The sequence below is a fragment of the Oryctolagus cuniculus genome, chromosome 5 (genome assembly GCF_051225735.1).
Source record: "Oryctolagus cuniculus isolate XC-2025 breed Fujian yellow rabbit chromosome 5, ASM5122573v1, whole genome shotgun sequence".
NCBI classification, from domain to species: domain Eukaryota; kingdom Metazoa; phylum Chordata; class Mammalia; order Lagomorpha; family Leporidae; genus Oryctolagus; species Oryctolagus cuniculus.
Genome location: NC_142871.1, coordinates 146,550,383 through 146,565,029, shown reverse-complemented (window position 1 = coordinate 146,565,029; position 14,647 = coordinate 146,550,383). Strand labels below are relative to the sequence as shown.

General features: G+C 40.1%; 1 long non-coding RNA gene across 1 annotated transcript; it reads left to right on the top strand.

The window, feature by feature from the left end:
* Positions 1–843: 843 nt before the first annotated feature.
* On the top strand, positions 844–12,197 carry LOC103352228 (uncharacterized). Its single transcript, XR_007914110.3, has 3 exons — positions 844–998; positions 1,504–1,645; positions 10,123–12,197. It is a non-coding gene; the product is annotated as an uncharacterized LOC103352228 (long non-coding RNA).
* Positions 12,198–14,647: the final 2,450 nt, after the last annotated feature.

The window sequence follows — 14,647 nt, the reverse complement described above, 5'->3', positions numbered from 1 at the left end:
AGCTTTCACAACTAAGAACTGAGAAGAAATTTGAAATGTCTTTTTTTTTAAATAACAAAAACAATTTGTGTCAGCTGCATACTTTAAGTTATTTTCTAATATTATGCCACTTAAATCATTATAAAAGTTACAAGATCCCCCCACAAAGACATACTAAAACTCTATATTTATTGCCTATATGCTTAAATTCATAATGAAAACATCTTTAAGAGATGAAACAGAAACAAAATTCATGTTGCATTCAAAGCAAGCAATGTTCAGTGATTTTTAAATATGTGCTAAGAAATTCAGAGTAACCTTCAGATTCAAGTTGTGATTTCTGAGAAATAAAGATGTGGGGTCTACTAATGTTCCAAGGAATTCCACTTTTCCTCTTCTCCTAAGGTTGTTATCTCTTATTGTATTATTATGGATGAAATTGGTTTAGAACATAAAAACAGAATTGATATTTCACCCTTGAATAAGGCAGAAGATAATATATGCAGGAAAGTTTTTCCAAAGCATGTCTGAGTATATACCTTTGAATTATACTGGAAAACATGTCATTCCATTCAGAACTCCAAATTAAGATGCACTATTTTTTGCTGAAGGCTATTTTAAATTAGGCTAATAAATTGCTACTCTCTGCCTTGCGTGATAATGCATTACATTATCTACTGATGTACATGTATTGTTTGACTCTAATGGTGTGGAAATTAAATGTTAGACATGGGCCAGATGTTCCTATAGATGAATATGAAGTATGACTTGGGCATAACTATGTCTCATCGGGACAGAGAGCAAGAATGCAACAACCAACAACAGTAATAACCACTCATAATTGTTCTCTGCCTCTAGTTTCTAGCAAGAACCAACATTGGGCAAACCTAGAGTCCCTTGGATTCCCTGTCTTTGAAGAATGTTTGCACCTGTTCATGAGGAAAGAAATTTTATTCCCCAAAGTACAGAATAAAATAAAATTCTGAGTATAGAACTACCTGGAGGGGTACCCAGACATGGTAAATACGTCTCATCTTCATTTGACAGAAAGGGGCAGCTTGGACTGGTTCCCTGGATTTTGTGCCTCGACAAGGCAGTGACATTTCCATGGGTCATTCCTCTGCTCTGTGCAGTTCACAGCAGCGTAGAGGAATATGGGACTTGGGGGAGGGGAAATGGCAAGCAAATGGGCCTTATGGAGAATTTTAATGAAGATCCCCTGCTGGTTTTAACCCCACTGGAATAAAAAGGGGGGAAAATCACAATCTCCTATTCAAGGCTAACTTACAAATGGGCTCATAATTCAAATAGTAGAAACATGTCACAGGAGCAAGTTGGGGATGGAGCAGTACTGGGGATGTTTGCTGCTGTTACTATTTCTACTGGTCCTCACTGGACTACTAATAATATGTAGATATATTTTTGAGCATCAAAAGAGAAATGATAACAGATGAATGCATTCTGTCATCACTAAATGGGAAATGTGTGTGTGTGTGTATGTATACATGCATGCATGTTTTGCAGGTCTGTGCTGAAGGATGTAGGATGTGGACTTCCAGAGGCTTTGAGGTGCTTGATTAAAAAGGTGGAGAAGCAAATCTATGGATGTGTTCAATACTATCTGAGAACTCTGGAGAGAGACAAATGTGACTCAGTGAAACCATAGGTAAGTGTTTACAAGAGTTTTCTTTTAAGGAGTTTTTGAATACTAAGTGCATATCAAGGAGAAATGCAAAATGAAGAAATAGAAGTATTTATCCCTTCAGCAGTTATTTCAGCTGCAAGTATTATGATCAATTTTCATCCTCACTCTCCTGTGGTTTATTTCAAACACTGGGTAGTGAGGGATTCATTGTTCTACGTACTGGAGGTTTTGTTTTTAAGCCTCTCCTCTCAAACAGTGGTACTTCCTTTTTGGTTTATATGAATTAATTCATTTCTTCTTTATTTAACATAATTTCTGATGTTTATGGCCATATTCTTTAATTTTTCAAAAGGCACCTCACTGCTGTCTCTTGTTTCATTTTCCTTCTGATTTCTGTTTTTATTATGTCATTTTCCAAAAAACAAGCCATGTTTTGGAAATCTTTTCATTATTAATCATAGAAGTAAATGATTCATTTTTATCTCTTACATGAATTTTGTAAATAGATGGATGTCATGTTTTTCTGGATCTTCCTCTTGACTAAATATGAGCAGAAACTGATTTTTTCCATTTTAAAATACTATTAATTACATATTTAATATGTTTTCTTGGTGCTGTGAGTTCCAAGCAAATTAAAGGTGTGTATTCCTGCTTGCCAGAACCATTGAGGTCATTAAATGAATAATTCTTTGGAACCCTCATCTTCAGTGGGAATTGCATTCATTATCCTTAGTTCTAGACATTTTCCCTTCTTATCTTCTAATAAAATCAATTCTAATTGAGTCCTGTGATCCTACAAACAGATTATCTACAGACTACCCTTTGATAGGTTGATGCTGGAATTTTTGTGCTCAACAGGCTTCCTGGTTATTCTGTCAAATTCAAACACTGAAAATCTTTCTCTTGAGCTCCATCTCTATCTTGCCACAGCTGCTCATCTCTCCTAGGTTTACACTTTTTCTGTCTTGACAAAAGATGGCGAAGATGGTCCCAGGGTGAAGGGAAAAGAAAGGCCACTCTGGCCAACATTCTCCTCCTAAGAGAATAATCACCAGCAGAATCTACACTAGTTCTCCAGATATGTCATCAGGATTAGAGGCTAACACATTCCCTGGTCTTGTCTTTTAGAAATCCATTTACTTTGGGGTACAGAAAGAGAAGATAACCATGGCAGGATAAGATGGGAATCCAGGATCCTGGGAAATATTCAAATCCCAAGTTTTTTGTAGCTAGAATAGTAAATGGATAAAGAACATGAATTTTGGAATTAGGATTGAAATAGAAATCATTACCTTATCACTGACTAGCTTTGTGGTCTTGGTGCACTTGTGTATGCACCTTCAACCTCAGCTTTCTCATACAAATAATATTCATAGGACAGGTTTTTTTTAAGATTTATCTATTTTATTTGAAAGTCAGAGTTACACAGAGAGAGAAGAAGAGGGAGAGAGAGAGAGAGAGGCAAAGAATGAGAGAGAGAGAGAGAGAGAGGTCTTCCATCTGCTAGTTCACTCCCCAATTGCTTGCAATGGCCAGAGCTGCACCAATCCGAAGCCAGGAGCCAGGAGTTTTTCTGGGTCTCCCAAGTGGATGCACGGGCCCAGGGGCCCAGGCCATCTTCCACTGCTTTCCCAGGCCACAGCAGAGAGCTGATGGGAAGTGGAGCAGCTGGGACTCGAACCAGTGCTCATATGGGAGGCAGGCACTGCAGGCAGTGGCCCAACCCACCACACCACAATGCTGGCCCTGTAGGACAGTTAGTATTAATGCCATACAGTCCCTTAACAATGAATACACATTCCGTAGAAAACACTGTTAGGCAATTGTGTCACTGTGCAAATGCCATATGGTGCATTTGCACACACTAAGATGAGTAAATAATCCCTAGGAGATGAAATCTCATGGGGCTTCCATCATATATGTGGTCCCTTGATGACCAAAATGTTGTCATGTGTTGCATGACTGTACATGAAAATGTTTTTGTCAGTGTCTAGACCAAATTAATAAATTTGAAGTCTCTTTATGTCAACTCGGAATATAAAACCTCAGTTTTATCTCAGATGTTGCTGTTATTTCAGGGAATGAGGTTTGTTATTGCTTTCTCTAATTTCAGACCAATATTTCTATTTTTGGCATTGCTATCCCTGATTTTACACTCACAGTGCCAAAAGACATGTTACCCTAAGGTTTATATTGTGTTTCACAGTTCAGCAAATGTTCTCAATTGTAACTGGTTCATTTAAAGTTATGATTAAACAGCAGCCTATATGGTGGGGGAAGGTTGTAAGAGTAGAGATAAAACAATACAGTAAATGATGTAATCGTCTGGGGAAGACTTCATGAAATGGGGGGGATTGAATTGGACCTGATAAGTGAAATGAGATGGTGTTTGCCTCCTTCTAACTTCATTAATTTTCTTTTTGTTTAGTTTTCATACAACATATGAATATATTCTCCTTACATGACCTTCAGACTACAACATATAGTTAGCTCTCTGTGCCTGTGGGTTCCACAACTATACTGATATGTACAGATCTTTTTCTTGTCCTGATTCCCTAAACAATACAGTGTAACAACTGTTAACAAATCACTTACATTGTATGAGCTATTATAAGTAATCTAAAGATGATTTAAAATCTATAGGAGGACTGTGTGGTTTATATAGGAATACCACACCACCTTATATGAGGGTTTGTCAAAAAGTTTATGGAGAAAAGGATTTTTATATATGGGGAAAGATGAGGATTTGGTTCCATTCCAGCATCTAGTAAATTTAATTTGACATGAATCTCACAAAAGAAAAAGCAACCAAGGTGAATGAAAGAATTGTGGAACTTCAGATTTTTTTCATTATATGGATTGATAGATACTAAAATCTTCTAGATTTAATAAAATGTTAGGTGGGAAGTTAGGAATTAACCTATGTTGGGGGGAGGGCGCTGAGGAAAACAGAAGTTTCTTCATAAGCACATCTTGGAAGCAGCTTAGTATTTTATACGAGGAAGTCCTACCCATAATCCAGTAACTTTACCGGTGGTCTCAGCCTTCCCCTGGAGGGAAGCTCCTCAGGAGAATCCTCTCCGCTCAGCCCCGAATTGATTCTAGCCTGGTGACGTTGGGCAATAAAACCTTCACAGCCTTTCCCCAAGGGAAGGCACCCTGGGGAAGCACCTCTGTGAAGCACTGGGTGGGCTCCCCAGCCTGACAGTAGTGAAACTTTGGGAGGAATTTCACCTAATTCGCATGCAGCAAACCCTTTGTCCTGGAGAAGAAGGAGGAGAAATGCGGGAAGAACTGGACACCTTTCTCTTTCTACCCGCAATCTCTAAACAAACGCTGCACTCAGCCCTCTGCCCTTTCCTGAGACACTCACCTGGCCTGTGAGGTGTATACTCTCCATCAAAACATGTTACCTTGCTTTCCCAGTATGATTGACTGGGCACTCTCTCAGATTCTGTCTAAAGACATGCCTGTCCATTCTGACAGATGCCCTACCCCATTAAGCATTGCTATCTTGCTTACCACTGCTCTCTGTCTCACATCTGAATTCTTTCTTGTGTGAAGACAAGAACCTGTTCCACTAATCTCCACTAACAAAAACACTTAAACCATCAATAAATGCAGTTATTATAAAATTATATTAATCTTGTTTTAGATAATTAGTCTCTATCTTTTCATCTGAGTTTATTGCTTTTATTATTTAACTTGTGATGATTTATAGCATATCTATCCTATTCATAATGAAAATAATCTTATTTTTAATCTTAGAATCTTATTTAAATTAATTGTTCATCCCGTTGTCCTGTTACCATGGTTTCTCAATCTCTACAATCTTTATTATGATTCATCCCTTCATTGCTTGCATTTATTCTTCAAGTATGTCTTTCCCTTTCTCCTTCCTTCCTTCCTTTCTTTCTTTCTTCCTTTCTTCCTTTCTTTCTTTGCCATAGTGAGAGAGAGGGAGAATGAAACAGACAGAAAGTGAACTTCCATCTGCTGGTTCACTTCCCAAATACCCACAACAGCCATGGATGCGCAGGCCAAAATCAGGAGGGAGCTAGGAATTTCATCCAGCTCTTTCATGTGAGTGGCAGGAACCAAGTACTTGAGCTCCTTCACAGAGTGCACATTACCAGAAAGCTCAGTCAAAAGCAGAAGTGGGACTTGAACCCCAAAACTCTAATATGAGGTTTAGGCATCTCAAGTGGCTACTTAACCTCTGTACCACAATACCAACCCTCAACCAAGTTTTTCAAAAAACTTTGATTGCTTTAAATTTCGCTGACCCTGTTTGATGTGTGGAAAGGTTTCTCTGTAAATAAACATGATCTTATATCACTGGCTTTGTGTCAACCTCTCTTGGAAAATGCTGTGTCCTATCAACTGGTAGATTCAGTTTTTATTGTAGGTAAATATTCCTGTTATGTTTTTCATTATTTCCTGAACTATTTTTAGGAATATTTATTTATTTATTTATTTATTACCTAGAAACTGTTTATGTAAGGTATACAAACTTTATGCTTTTCTTATATACAAATTTAGGAACATAGTGATTCTTCCTACCCTACCCTCTCTCTCCCCTGCATTCCCACCGTTCTTCCTCCCTCTCATATTTTTTTTACTAAGATCTATTTTTAATTAATTTTATACACATAAGATTAACCCTACACTAAGTAAAGAGTTCAACAAATAGTACACCCTATTTGTTGGCTCTTTACATTAGGTTTATACATTATGTTATGGTAGATGAACTATAACAAACAATCTATTGTACTTCTAATTATTTTAAACTTGTCTATTTTTAGTCACTGCAGCTGAAGCATCATCATCATCATGATTTGTTTCTTGCTGCTTCTCACTTATTTTATTTATACCACTGTTTGTTTTGCATCTTAGTTTTTTCTTACAATATTCCCTTTCTTCTCATTCTGATCTTTTGTTATATCATGTTTTCCTTGTTTTCCTGAACACTTGCCCTTATTTGCATTCAGTGAATGCAAAATACTGGCAGGGAATCCGCTTTGTTCCTTGGGTTGAATTCTTTCAAGTTGAATTATCTATGTTATTTTTTTAAATCAATGTCTTTCTCCACTTATTTTTGACTTCTTGGTGGAAGGCTGTGATATATTTTTGTAGCTGTCAAATATTTTTTCTCCTCTATCTTTGTTCAGTGTTCGTTTCATTCTAAAATAGTGAAGTGGTTTCTCCTTGACAGCATCCCCAGCCCATGATGTTTGCGATCCTTTGTCTTCTCCTGTGAACCAGATACATGGAAAGCAGGGTCAGGGAGGGAAGAGCAGTTGCAGCTGATTGCAGACCTTGTGGGGATCCCAGCAGATGTCCTTTCTTGGACTCCATTACAAGCTCTTTGGCATGGATTCAGCTCTCCTGAGATTTGGCTCCGTCCCCAATTTAGCACTGACGGAACAAGAGACTCAGGGACCCTTCCTGCTCTTGCCAAGCTCCAGATGTGGTTTGTGGAGCATCTAGCCAGTGTGCTATCTTGATTTTCCCAGGCACATCTATTCATTCCTTCAGCCTACTTCTCTTTCAGTTAGAGAGTATAGTAGCCACCCACCACCAGCACTTATCTGTGGTTTCCCTTCCTGAAGTTTGAGTTAATTAAACAGAGCATTGCAGACATAGACAATGCATAAGTTTTACATTGCCATTTTGAGTACTTTGATGATGAAATCCCACACCACCTTGCCCAGATGTGAATCCTTTCTTTGTCTAGTGTGTCCACACGGAATGGGCTTCCCACTCTACTCAGTTATCTGCCTGACTGTCAGGCTGGCACAGTGCTTCAGTTCAAGTAGCCCTTATTCTACATAATATCTCCAAAGTGCAAGACTAACAGTGCTGGCAATTGGATATGTCAATGAGAATTCATAAATTACTTACTTTAAGTGAAAAGGTTAAAGCTCTCAACTTAATAAGAAAGAAAATTAATCATAGCCTGAGCTTGCTAAGTTCTGTGGAAGAATGACTCTTCCATCTATAAAACTGTGAAGAACGGAAAAGAAATTCGTACTAGTTTTGTTGTCACAGCTCAAACTACAAAAGTTACAGCCACTGTTCATGATTGGTAAATATTTAGTTAAGGTGTAAAGGCATTAAGTCTGTGTCTGATTGATAGTGACATGTTGGGTCAGAAAGCTTTGAGCCTGTATGTCTCACAGTTATTATTGTTAATCTCTTACCATGCCTAACTCATAAACTTTATTACAGGTATGTTTATACCTATAAGAAGCAAACATAGTATATATGGGTTTGGCACTTTAGGGCTTCAGGCACTCACTTGGGGTCTTGGAGCATATTTCCCAAGGAGAAGAGGCTATATTACTTTTTTTAAAGATTTATTTTATTTATTTGAAATAGTTACAGAGAAAGATAGAGACAGAGAGAGAGGTCTTCAATCTGCTGGTTCACTCCCCCAGATGGCCAAAACAGCCAGAGCTATGCTGATCTGAAGCCAGGAGCCAGGAGCTTCTTCCAGGTCTCCCATATAGGTGCAGGGGCCCAAGGACTTGGGCCATCCTCCACCGCCTTCCTGGGCCACAGCAGAGAGCTGGATCGGAAGAGGAGCAGCTAGGACTAGAACCGGCGCTCATATGGGATGCCTGCACTTCAGGCCAGGGCTTTAACCTGCTGCGCCACAGTGCTGGTCCCTGAGGCTATAGTCTTGAGAAGGATTCTCAGGATTTGTGCATGCTTCTTAAAGCATCAGCGCCACTTCTCAAGATGGCAGCCATGCACGGTTTCTGTCAACCGGGCTGTGACACAGACTTGTATTACTTCACTTGTTACCACTTTTTGAAGTTTAGAATCATTCCTCAACTCTTCATGCTGCTGAAAAATTGTTTCTCAGACTTTTTTGTTTGTTTTGCTTTTATCTATTGGAGGAGAAACATTCTGTATCACGGCTTTGTGGCATTGTCCTCCATCACATTCAAAGTCATTTCAACTATAGTTGCAAGATATTTATCTTAAGAGATCCCAATAAAACTACTAACACATTAAGATAAATAAGCATATATGTGAAGCACTTGAGTTCAGCGACTTGAATGATCAAATAGTAAAATTCATCAACATTGACTGAGTGTCCACTTTGTACAAAGTTCTGGGTCTAAGTAAGCAGGGACAGGAAAAGGCAAATACACTAAGGCTATTCTACAGTCAGCACTAAATACTTTCAGGAACAAGTCACAGACAAAAGGTAACCATAGGTTAAAGCAGAGAGACGGTACATCTAGTTAAGGTAATAATCAAAGGTATATTGGAGAACATGGAATTGAAGCGACCCAGGGATAGATAGGGAAAGCAGATACATGTAAAGTAAAGGGATCAGCGTGAGATATGGAGATAGAAACCGCAGAACGAAGCTGGAACGAGCTAGCTAAATAACACACACACACACAGTTTTACACACATGGAGGCAGTAAGTAAAGACGCTGAAGGAGGCATGGAAGTGTAGTGTGGGTAACTGAGTTCCAGAGTTACTTACCTTTATAAGCAAAGGGCAATAGAGAGTCATGCATAATTGATATGAAAGAACATGATATGAACTGGTTAGTGAAGATGAACACTGTTCTGGAAAAAGGCTACTGGTTGAATCTTGGGATTCTGGGTAAAATGCCACACACAGGACAATATAAGGATGGACCCTCCTTCCGTTTTAGTCACACTATCCAGGTGTGTAGGGCTACATGAGCCATCTGACCTCTTTTGGTTCCTTTGAACTCTGTAAAAATAAGAGTGGTAAACTTGGCTCCTGATATTTATTCTAGCTATCAAATAGCATGCTATATATTGAAATGAGGAAAACATGGGGAAATAGAGACTTTTTACTATGTAGTCATAATTTTGACAAAAAAAAAGTAGAGGAATAAATTATGGTTATTGGAGCACTTACAGAAAAAAAATTATATGCAAAAAAATTTGGCTATGTAGGCCAAGAAGCAGGAGATATTACATCCCAGGGTGACGCTAAACTTCTGAACTCAGGTTATTAGGAGAATATGGATGACTTTTAGAAGAAGTGTGAAAACCAAGCTAAAAAGCTATTTTGAGAAATAGGATCATTATACCAACATGGGATATTGGAAGGTGAAGGTTGTGAGACTTACAAATGGTGATGAAAAGATAGCAATGAGAAATGCAAGTTTAGCAGTACAGAAGAAAAATGTAAAAAATACAGGACTTAACTTTTTCAAAGTGGTTGTTGAGCTACAGAAGTGCACTAAGGACAGGATTTTGTTCCCCTAAAAACAATGTTGATGTCCTAATCCCTCCCTGTGATGGTATCTGGGGATGGGACATGTGAGAAGAAATTAGGTTTAGATGGGATCATGAATATGGGAACCTCATGATGGGATTAGAGTCCTTAGAAGAAAACACTAAAAAATATTCACTTCACTTGTAAGTACTCAGTCTTGCTCTTGCTCACTTGTTCTCTTTCTCTCTCTCTTTCCTATCCCCACCATATGAGGTCACAGCAAGGAGACAATCAGACATCTGCAAACTATAAAGAGGGCCTTCACCAAGAACTGAAGCCACTGCCATCGAGTGAAAGAAAGAACTATCTCGGCCAGCGCCATGGCTCACTAGGTTGATCCTCTGCCTGCGGCGCCGGCACTCCGGGTTCTAGTCCCAATCAGGGCGTCGGTTCTGTCCTGGTTGCTCCTCTTCCAGTCCAGTTCTCTGCTGTGGCCAGGGAAGGCAGTGGAGGATGGCCTAGGTGCTTGGGCCCTGCACCCGAATGGGAGACCAGGAGGAAGCATCTGGATCCTGGCTTCAGATCGGCGCAGCGCGCCGGCCGCAACGCGCCAGCCATAGCGGCCACTTGGGGGGAACCAATGGAAAAAGGAAGACCTTTCTCTCTGTCTCTCTCTCTCACTGTCTAACTCTCCCTGGGGGGGGGGGGGGGACTATCTCTTGGCAAAGCTACCCAAGTGTATGGTATTTTGTTATAACAGCCTCAGCTAAGACAAAGTGGAATGCTATTTGAGAAATGGTGATAGGTAGATAGGGAGGGAAGCAGGAGGGAGAGAAAGAGAGAGACAGAGAAGGAAAGTGGGAAGGGAAGGGGAGAAAAGAGAAGATGCCTCATAAAGTCACTTAAAGGAGTGCTCAGTAATAGTTAAGATGAGCTAGAAAAAGTGTAAGTGGTAGAGATGAAGATGATAATGATAACAACTTGTCTGTTCTTTCAACCGATCCCTGCAAAGAACTTACTGAAGGACACTACACTAGTTCTTTAGGAAGCAAACTTAAGTACCACCCTTATCTGATAAAGATATGTTATGTGTTGTATTTTTTTTTTTTGGTGAATTATGTATATCTATTAAAAGAGTTGTAGTAGATGCCTTGGGAATTCTGAAGGGAGATATTACTTCCAACTGGGAGATATCAGATGTATTAATTTATATAGTAGGTAACATTTTGTCTGGGGCTTGAAAACAGACAGAATTTTCTTAGGGAAAGACTGCTGTGGGGGCAATTCCCCATGAGATGAGTCACATCCCTAGAGCAGTGGGTCCCTTGTAGGAACCTAAGGCACCATCTGGCGGAGCTGTGGAGATTTCAGTGAAGGCCCTATTTGTGGAGGTCATGCACAAGGGACCGTGAGAAGTCACACCCAGGAAGGAGCATGCTCGGAGCTGGTGAAGACTGGAGCCATGGAGAAAGAGCTGCCTGATGGAGTTGTAATCCAGGAGTGATGCAGCCACTTCAAGAGCCATGATGCTGACACAGTCGGGGACAGCAGGAAAAATGCAGGCCTCCTTATGCCCATGCTCCAACCTCCAACTTAGCCTTTCGTCAGCTGATTCCAACCAGAAACAAGGGTGGCAGGGAGTCCATAGACGCAATCACTATGGACAGCCTCTGCAAGTAGAAAATGGACTAGGGTAGACACCCAATGGAGACTAAACACTGTAGCTACTGTGATGGAGGGGAATAAAATGCATTTGATAAAAAATTCATTTTGGCTAGAATAAGTGATACGTGAGGATGAGAAGTCATAAATGCACTTATACAAGTAGCCATTGAAAATGCTTGGGAAGAATGACAAGGGAAAGGGGAGAGAAAACCACTTGTAAACCGAGTACTTAACTCATTAGGGAATTCCGGTGCCTTTCTAGGAAAAAATTACAGATAAAACCAACAAGGATGCAGATAAATGATGTCACAATATAAGAGATCTTACAAGAGACAAGCTAGTTTTTAGAAATGTTCATGTAGGCCGGCGCCGCGGCTCACTAGGCTAATCCTCCGCCTAGCGGCGCCGGCACACCGGGTTCTAGTCCCGGTCGGGGCGCCGGATTCTGTCCCGGTTGCCCCTCTTCCAGGCCAGCCCTCTGCTGTGGCCAGGGAATGCAGTGGAGGATGGCCCAGGTGCTTGGGCCCTGCACCCCATGGGAGACCAGGAAAAGCACCTGGCTCCTGGCTCCTGGCTCCTGCCATCGGATCAGCGAGGTGCGCCGGCTGCATCGCGCTGGCCGCGGCGGCCATTGGAGGGTGAACCAACGGCAAAGGAAGACCTTTCTCTCTGTCTCTCTCTCTCTCACTGTCCACTCTGCCTGTCAAAAAAATAAAAAAAAAATAAATAAATAAAAAAAAAAAGAAATGTTAATGTAACAGAGGCCAAGAAGAGGCATTAGGGAGAAAGAAGTGCAATAGTCCCTCTGTACCTTAAGGGGACTAGTTGCAGGAACCTTCCTCTTCCAGCCTCAAATATCAAAATCTGCATTCTCAAGGCCCTACTATAAAATGGTATAATATTTGATTATAACATATCCTCATCCTCCATATAATTTAAATCATCTGCAGACTATTTATAATGGCTGTTACAATGTAAATGCTATGTATGTAATTGTGATACTGTATTGTTTTAGGAATAATAGCAAGGAAAAAAGTCTGCACATGTTTGGTACAGGTACAATTTTTTTTTTCTGAATATTTTTCAATTTGAGAGGCAGAAAAAGACAGACACAGAGAGACAGAAATAAAATGTCCCATCCACTGGTTCACTCCCCAAATGCCTACAACAGCTGAGGCTGAGCCCAGACGAGTCAGGAGTCAGGTCTCCCACATGGGCGGAAGTGCCTTTATATATTAATCGCTGTGAGAATTCTGTACACAGGAAAACCAGACACAAGACTTTACTAAGTTTACAGTCTTAAAGAGAAACTTTGACATTTGGTTTTAGAAGACTAGGAAGAATGGCTTTCAGGAGGGACATGGGAAGTTGTTAATTGCACCCACTGAAGTGTGTTGTAGCTATCTTACCCAGTCTCTCAGCCTCATGGCCTAGTAAGTAAGTTTCTTGAATCCCACATTGGAATATATTCATTCCATTCCTAGCTCTGGCTCCTAACTCCAGCTTCCCACTGATGCAGACACTGCAAGAGAGCAGTGCTGGCTTAAGGAATTCACATATGTGGGAGATACGGATTCAGTCCTCAGCCCCTGACTTCAGCCATGGCCCAGCCCTAGAGATTGCAAGCTTTAGTGAGTGAACCAGCACAGGAGAGTTCAGGCTCTTTGTCTCTCTGATTCTTAAATACATGTTTTCAAGTTAAAATGTGGGGCATGCGTTGTGGCATAGTGGATCAATCTACCACCAGTGATGCCAGCATCTCATATGGGTGTTGGTTCATGTCCCAGCTGCTCCACTTCTCTGTCCAGCTCCCTGCTAATTGCCTAGGAAAAGCAGTGGAAGATGGCTCAAGTGTTTAGGCCCCTGAAGTCACATGGGAGACCTAAATGAAGCTCCTGGATCTTGGCTTCAGTCTGGCCAAGGGATGGTCATTGCAGCCATCTGGGGAATAAACCAGTGTATGAAAGATCTATTCTCTCTCTCTCTCTCTCTCTCTCTCTCTCTCTCTCTCCCTATCTCTCTTTTCTCCCTCTTTGCAATTCTCACTTTCAAAATAAATATTTTTTAAAAAAAGGAATGCCATAATGGCTCTGTGTATAACACAGAAATCAACAAATGCTACAAATCAGGGTTCCCTGTCCTCAAAGCCAGCTGTTAAACAACTCAGAGCCAGTTGTTAAGCATTTAGCACTACACAACTGATCTGCTGCACACTCAGTTTAAAAACAGGTTATTCATTTAGCAATGAGCATGGCACTGTGTGAGATCATTATGATGACCTTCACCCTCTTTTCCAGTGATCAGGGGTGAATGTGAATTAAATAGGTACAGGCTTGCTCCTATTGAAAAGTCCAGAATGAATGGCTGTTCATTATACTAACTATATAAGGGTACTTCAAAAAGTTTAGAAAATTGGAATTAAAAGATATATATAAAATCCATAAGTATTAAAATCCATGCTCAACTTTTTCATACATTTTCATGAACTTTGTATAGAATCCTCATGCACATGAATTTCATTTTTTTACACCAAATAAGCTTACTTTTAAATTTCATTTTCCACAAACATTTCGAAGAACCCTCATTTTATGTTAATCAATTAGAGGGTATTCTGAATGATGCAATCTGGAAGAAGCTGAGGAACTGAAAATAAATAGCAATGTTTCAGAAAAATTCAGTGAGAAGAAAATGAATCCATTCCTTTGAACCGTAGCAATTCTTGATTTAGGTTCAATAAGTCTTACAAGTTGAAGCCGGTGCTCTCCTCCTGTTTGCACTCACTGCAAGGAATGAAAATATACACCACCCACCTGAAACCTGTCATGCTCACCTGTGCTGCTTCAGAAACCCTTTCTATTGCATCTGAAGTGGCTGCTAAAAATTGCCAGAACTTGTGTGTCTTTTCATTTTTGGAGAAAAGAAATATTCTCAATGCCTAATTGCCACTCTTCTCACCTTCAACAGGGGTCAAATTAATTCTATTGCCGAATAAAGAAAATTTTATTCAAAGAATACAAAATGAGAGCAATCAGTTCTGTCTTTCTCTTCATTTTCTCCTTCCAATCTTTTCTGCTTAACTGCTTTAATTTTTTTTTCCTAGCTGAAGTATTTTCAGTCATATGTGCATCATTTTGTAGGGA